Raw genomic sequence first — 8,159 nt, 5'->3', positions numbered from 1 at the left:
GCTTCACGGTCGGAATGGTGAGACCACTTAACTTTGAGAAATTTGATTGACTTGTTGCGAGTCTTGCGTTCAGTCTCTTCAAGAATAGCAACTGGGTGCTCACGATAAGAGAGATCTTCTTGGAGCTCAATGTCCTCGAAGTTGACGGTGCGGTCAGGAGTCTTGAAGCACTTTCGAAGCTGAGAGACATGGAACACATCATGAACATTTGCAAAGTTTGAAGGAAGCTCGAGTTGATAGGCGAGGTCGCCTCTCTTGCTGACAATCTTGAAAGGTCCCACGTATCTAGGGGCAAGCTTCCCTTTGATACCGAAGCGACGAGTACCTTTCATGGGAGAGACGCGGAGGTAAACATGATCTCCGATCTCGAAAACCAGATGACGGTGCTTACTATCATAGTAGCTCTTCTGGCGGGACTGGGCTGCTTTGAGGTTATCACGAATGACTTTGCACATTTCTTCTGCTTCTGTGATTAAGTCATTACCCAGCAGCTGGCGTTCACCGGTTTCAGACCAGTTGAGAGGGGTACGGCACTTCCTGCCATATAGAATTTCAAAGGGGGCCTTGCCCGAACTTGCTTGAAAGCTGTTGTTGTAAGAGAATTCAGCATAAGGAAGACAATCTTCCCACTTCATGCCGAAAGAAATCACACAAGCCCTGAGCATATCTTCAAGAATCTGATTGACACGCTCGACTTGACCGCTCGTTTGAGGATGGAAAGCTGTGCTGAAGCGGATGTTTGTGCCCATGGCCTTCTGAAAAGAATCCCAAAACTTGGAGGTAAAGATGCTGCCACGGTCTGAAGATATCACTTGAGGAATTCCGTGCAGAGAGACAATGCGAGAGGTATAGAGTTCCGCCAATTGAGCTGCAGTGATCGACTCTTTGATAGGCAGAAAGTGAGCCACTTTGGTGAGCTTGTCGATGACAACAAATATAGCATCATTGCCACGCTTGGATTTTGGAAACCCAGTCACGAAGTCCATTTCAATGTGGTCAAACTTCCATTCTGGAATGGCAAGAGGTTGGAGGAGACCTGCTGGCCTTTGGTGTTCTGCCTTCACTCTTCTGCAGACATCACACTCGTTCACGAATTGAGCGATCTCGCGCTTCATTCGAGTCCACCAATAAGTTTGCTTGAGATCCTGATACATCTTCGTACTACTAGGGTGGATGGAGAGGAGAGAGTTGTGAGCCTCGTTCATGATCACCTTACGAAGTTCACCTTTGGGCACAACAATTCGATCCTCGAAGAAGAGAGTGTCCTTGTCATCAAGTCGGTAGCACTTGTACTTGGACTGACTCTTTGCAATAACAATCTTCACCTTCTTCACCATAGCATCAAGAAGTTGGGCTTGGCGAATCTGGTCTTCTAAGGTAGAAGAGACTTGAAGGTTGGCGAGGAAACCTTGAGGAACAACTTGCAGATTAAGTTTGCGGAAAGCTTCACAAAGCTCGGGTTGATAAGGCTTGAGAATCAGACTATTGCAATATGCTTTTCTGCTCAAAGCGTCAGCAATCGCATTAGCCTTGCCTGGAGTATACTCGATACTCGGATTGTACTCTTGAATCATTTTGACCCATCGAGTCTGCCTGAGGTTGAGATTAGGCTGAGTGAAGATGTACTTGAGACTCTTGTGATCAGTGAAAATATCCACTTTCCTTCCCAATAGAAGATGTCTCCAAGTCAACAAAGCATGCACAACTGCCGCCAACTCGAGATCATGAGTGGGGTAGTTCTTCTCATTAGGTTTCAACTGGCGAGAGGTATAAGCAACAACTTTCATCTCTTGCATCAGTACATCACCGAGACCTTGGAGAGAGGCATCACAAAAGACCTCGTACGGTTTGGTTTCATCAGGCGGAGTCAGAACTGGAGCAGTGATCAATTTATCTTTCAAAGTGTTGAAAGCCATATCACACTCCGGAGACCAAACGTACTTGACGTGCTTCTGAAGAAGATTTGAGAGAGGCTTGGCGATCTTAGAAAAGTTTTCAACGAATCTTCTGCAATAGCTTGCGAGACCGAGGAAACTGCGGAGTTGCTTCACGTTCTGAGGAGGTTCCAATTCACAATTGCAGACACCTTCTCAGGATTCACGGAAATGCCCTTGGCGGAGATGATATGACCAAGATAAAGAACCTCATCGAGCCAAAATTCACACTTGGAGAACTTAGCGTAGAACTGATGTTCTCTGAGCTTGTCAAGAACCAAACGCAAGTGCTTAGCATGATCTTCCTTGTTCTTCGAGAAAACCAGAATGTCGTCGAGATAGACCAAAACGAATTCATTGGTGTAGGGGTTGAAGATGAAGTTCATCATGCGAGAGAACGTCGGAGGAGCGTTTGCGAGGCCAAAAGACATGACGGTGTATTCATATGAACCAAAGCTTGTTCTGAACGCCGTCTTGGGAATATCTTGCTCACGAATACGAATTTGATGATAACCCATACGGAGATCAAGCTTGGAGAATACTTGAGCACCCTTGAGTTGTTCGAACAGCTCATTGATGTTGGGAAGTGGGTATTTGTTCTTGATGGTCTTCTTGTTTACTGGACGGTAATCAACACAAAGTCGACTCGATCCATCCTTCTTCTTCACAAAAAGAACACCACAACCCCACGGAGAAGTACTAGGCCGAATGAGACCCAATCTTTCTTGCTCATCGAGTTGTTTCTTTAGCTCCTTCAACTCTTCAGGTCCGAGCTTGTAAGGACGTTTGCACACAGGTTCCGTGCCAGGCTCAAGTTCAATAACCAATTCAACTGGCTGGTGCGGAGGCATTCCTGGGAGCTCTTCTGGAAAGACGTCTTGATACTCACAAACAACCGGAATCTGCGAAATAGCATCCAACTCACCCTTCTCATTGAGAGAAAACAACCGGATGGTATTATCCCGAGCGGCAAAGACAATGACATCCTCAGACGAATGAGTCAGTTGAATCTGCCTGGCTGCACAATCAAGCTGAGCTTTATGCTTAGAGAGCCAGTCCATCCCGAGAATAAGATCGATATCCGAGTTGCCAAGAACCGTAGGAGAAGCCAAGAACTTGTAGTCACCCAGAGTGATAGAAACATCCGGAACGATGGAGTTAGCCTGCATGCGCTTACCGGGAGAGACAACTTCTAAAGGACTAGATAAAACTTGTGAGACCAATTCATGCCTATTTGTAAACGGTCTCGAGATGAAGCAATGCGATGCACCAGTGTCAAAAAGAACTTTTGCAGGAATATCATTAACAGGAAGGTTACCCATGATCACATCTGACGAGTCCTCTGCCTGAGCTGCATTCATCAAGTTGACCTTGGCGGACTTGGGGTTATGCTTGACCACAGCTGTACTTGCCGATCTGACAGGAGGAGGAGGAGGAAGACGCCTCTGGTTGGTACACTTGTTGGCATAGTGACCCTTCTGTTGGCACTTGTTGCACGTGACCTCTGAAAGCGGACGGTGATACGGAGCACTCGATCTTGGCGCTTGAGACGAAGATTTGTTCTGAAAGCCTGGGTTGGGTGGGTGGGAGAAACCACTGTCACCTTTGCTCTTCTGCTGATACGGCTGACGGAACGGAGGAGGAGGAAGCCAATACTTCTGCTGCTTGACCACTTGAGTAGAGGAAGACGGAGTAACATCTCTGGCACGCTTCCTGGAAGCGTCACACCTCATCTGAGCAGCCTCTTGCTTCAGTGCCATGTTGTAGAACTCATCGTATCTCAACGGCTCAAAGAGGACAAGAGCGAGCTGAATTTCCTCACGAAGACCACCCCTGAACTGATAGATCATGCTCGTCTCATCAGGAACATCCTGCTTGGCAAAACGGGCGAGCTTCTGGAACAACTTGTTGTAGTCATAGACAGACAAAGAGCCTTACTTCAGATTGCGGAATTCCTGACGCTTACTCTCAACCACACTTTGAGGGATGTGATGAGCGCGGAAATCTTGACGGAAATCGTCCCAAGTGATTAGACGTCCACCTCTGGAATCCTTGTACTGCTGGAACCACTCTGCAGCCTGATCTTTGAGCTGGAAAGAAGCGAACTTGACGAAATCTTCAGGCCTGACGTTGCTGCATTCAAAATGCTTGCCCAGATCCACTAGCCAATCGTCAGCATCGGTAGCCTCAACACAACCGCTGAACGTCTTTGGGCCATTAGCAAGGAACTGGTTCAGTGTAGCAAAGTGGTGCTGATTATGGCCTTGATTCCCTTGACTGCCTTGATTGCGCTCTTGGAGAATTTGCATGATCAACTGTGTGTTTGCATTAGTAGCGGCCATCACAGCTTGCCATGCTTCCGGAGGAGGCGGAGGTGGAGGCGGATCAGGATTCGGAGTCGTGCGCGTTGGAGGAGCCATCCTGAACAGGTTGACCACCATTAGCACACTGATAGACAACAATATAGAAGCTGAATCCAACGAAATGAAAATTGCAACATATAGTCTTCACATCCGAACAGAATGAACGAATGCATTTCTCTTGAAGTGGTCACATATCCATAAATTGAGAAGCCACGAAGAATTAAGGTAGAGAAATAAATCAACAAGGTACGGATCAAGAACGAATAATCGGTAAGAAATCCCAATCTCAAACCAATATCCGTGGAAGAAGAACTAGAGCTACTAGAATTCCCACCTATGAAATTCCCGAACCTTTCTGGTTATGCAATCAGGTGTTGGGGATACAGGGGAAGCACAATATCTCACCCAAACTAGCAAATCCTACATCCAGCTGTATCCATCCTTCAACACATAACCAAGAAAACTTCGGAAACCATCTACCTCAACCTTCGAAAAGCATCCGTTATACAAGTTATGGCGATACTCCCGAACTCCCGCCCCAGTACTGGGTGGCGTCGAGGTTATCTCACCAACGAACTGCATAAAAGAGATTTTCGATGTCGGCGAACATATCTCAAGTATACCAGAATTGCAACGATGAAATTGTGACGACAACACCTCGGAGCTCAACTCCCCGGGACATTGCCACAACCCCTAAAGACAGGAGGCACCAAGAACAATGTTCTCATCACAAAACCATCGGAACAAAACCAAGATACTCGCGTGATCCTAAAATTTTTTTTAGTGAAATTTGAGAAGAGAAGAGTCAAAACTCTACATCAGGATGCCTTACCAGAGCGATGAGGAGACTGGGAAGTAAAAGAATTCCTAAGCTCTCCGATATATAATTCCTAAGGACTCAAAACATTTTTCTAGACACAACTCGGCTGCTAAAAACGATCAAGCAATGGGGGCTCCTAAGGTCGGGGATGGCTCTGATTACCAACTTGTAACGCCCTCGATGCGGCTATAGCTCCCACGTGTCGAGGCACGACTTAGAGGCATAACCGCATTGAAAGCAATGTCGCAAGTCAGGCAATCATTACAACATCCCATGTAATATATAATAAAAGGGGGAGATAGCATAGTTGGCTTACACTCGCCACGTCACATCAGAGTGCATAAATAACATCCATCAAACAAACACTCATGGCCCGACTACGGCGCCAAAATAGAAAAGAACCCAACATGCGACAAGGTCCTGAATCGATAACCCCAACCAGGCACCACTACTGATCATCGGGAAAGGAAACATAATAACGCTGAGAGTCCTCGTCGAACTCCCACTTGAGCTCGTACTCGTCACCTGGAGCGAAATCACCTGGACCTGCATCTGGAGTTATAGTATCTGTGAGCCACAGGGACTCAGCAATCTCGCACCCTCGCAATCAAAACTATTTAAGCTCATAGGAATGGATAAGGCAAAAATATGTGGAGCTGCAGCAAGCGACTAGCATATGTGGTGGCTACAATCGCAAAAGAGAGCGAGAAGAGAGGGCAAGCACGGTCGACACAAGTATGATCAAGAAGTGATCCTATAGCAACCTACGTCAAGCATAACTCCAACACCGTGTTCACTTCCCGGTCTCCGCCGAGAAAAGACCATCACGGTTACACACGCGGTTGATGTATTTTAAATAAGGTCAACTTCGGGTTTTCTACAACCGGACGTTAACAAATTCCCATCTGCCCATAACCGCGGGCACGGCTTTCGAAAGTTCAATCCCTGCAGGGGAGTCCCAACTTAGCCCATGACAAGCTCTCACGGTCAACGAAGGAATAGACCTCCACCCGAGACATTCCGATCAGACTCGGTATCCCGGTACAACAAGACATTTCGACAGGGTAAAACTAAACCAGCAACACCGCCCGAATGTGCCGACAAATCCCGATAGGAGCTGCACATATCTCTTTCTCAGGGCACAGTCAGATTGTCCTAGGTACGGGTAGGCCAGCCCAGAGTTGCCCCTGGTAGCCACCGGTAGCTGACAGGTGGACCAACACTCAGACGAGCACTGGCCCGGGGGGGTAAAATAATGATGACCCTTGAGTCTGCAGAACCCAAGGGAAAGAAAAGGCTAGGTGGCAAATGGTAAAACCAATGTTGGGCATTGCTGGAGAAGCTTTACTTAAGGCGAACTGTCAAGGGGTTCCCATTATAGCCCAACCGTGTAAGGAACGCAAAATCCGGGAACATAACACCGATATGACGGAAACTAGGGCGGCAAGAGTGGAACAAAACACCAGGCATAAGGCCGAGCCTTCCATCCTTTACCAAGTATATAGATGCATTAATTAAGTAAGATATATTGTGATATCCCAACAAATAAACATGTTCCAACAAGGAACAACATCTCCATGTTCCAACAAGGAACAAACTTCAATCTTCACCTGCAACTAACAACGCTATAAGAGGGGCTGAGCAAAGCGGTAACATAGCCAAACAACGGTTTGCTAGGACAATGGTGGGTTAGGGGATCAACATGGCAATTGGGAGGCTGACAAGCAAAAGGTAGGCATCGTAGCAGTGGCAAAGCAAAAGAGCGAGCAAACTAGCATAGCAAAGATAGTAGTGATTTCGAGGGTATGATCATCTTGCCTGCACAGTTGTCAGAGTTGACTGGATCCTCACAAGCGAACTCAACGGGCTCCTCGGTAGCGAACTCGTCTCCCGGCTCTACCCAACAAGAAAACAAGCAACAAGGGTACAATCAACCACGGGCAAGACCAAGCAATATGATGAAACGACGATATACTATGCGGGATGCGATGCGGGATGCAAAATGCAAGATATGACAGGAAAATGCATGAACCTGGCATCAACTTGGAAAACCAAGTGTGCCACTGGATAGAGGGGATGAAATCGATTGAAAACGATATAAAGATCATTGGAATCGGAGTTACGGTTTGGAAATGGCGAGCGTTTTAAGATATGACACCGGTCTGCGATTAACAGCAAGTAGGCATCTAAATGCAACGAAATGAACATGCTACAGCCACCAAACATGAAAACAAAATACATGGCAGTGATGTACACAAGATGGTTGACAAAACACTAGCACTGAGCCATAGGCAAATTCATCCATTAAGAGGTTCAAACAAGCATGGCTAAAACGCAAATGCAAAACAGATTTCAGACTTAGTGAAATTAACACTAGTCTGAAATTTCAGATCACGATGCTCTCTTCGGAGCAGCAAAACAACATGATAGAAAACCTGAACTTGACAAGTAAGAACATGGCATGGAGCTACTCAACAAGCTTAATAAAACACCCAAAGTGACCTGGGGCCAAAAGGGTTCACAAAATACTCTACCGAGCTCACGAACATAGCTCGAACACAATCAGTTTTCAGACTTAGTGAAAACTGAGACACGCTGAAATATAACTCACGAAGGCATGTAAACGAGCTCGATGCACTCACTACGGTGCAAGTCATGGCAAGGAAAGCATATAACCAGCAAGAAGGCACAAAGTGCTAGCTACGCATGGCAAGAACGAAGGCATAGCATGCATGGAACACTAACGGTAGCATCGGCAAAATCGCAAACAAGTTGACGATCTGCCCAGATTAACAACGAAGCAAAAGTTGAGCTCGAATGAGTCAACCTCGAGCACTCCACATATGCCAACAAAAACATGGATGGATAGAGCATAACATAAATATCAAAACTCCCTTACTGATCATCCTCAAAAGAGGCACGGATCATTAGGAAACAAGCTGGACATATAGCATCACGAACTAAAATATCCCAGACTTAGTGAAAACTACTAAGTCTCTGAAATCAGCAATCTCAGGTACCTCTCTTTGCAAGCTTGCACAA

This window comes from Triticum aestivum, chromosome 7A (genome assembly GCF_018294505.1).
Source record: "Triticum aestivum cultivar Chinese Spring chromosome 7A, IWGSC CS RefSeq v2.1, whole genome shotgun sequence".
Taxonomy (NCBI): domain Eukaryota; kingdom Viridiplantae; phylum Streptophyta; class Magnoliopsida; order Poales; family Poaceae; genus Triticum; species Triticum aestivum.
The sequence above is the reverse complement of the archived record's forward strand: the minus strand, read 5'-3'. Positions refer to the sequence as shown.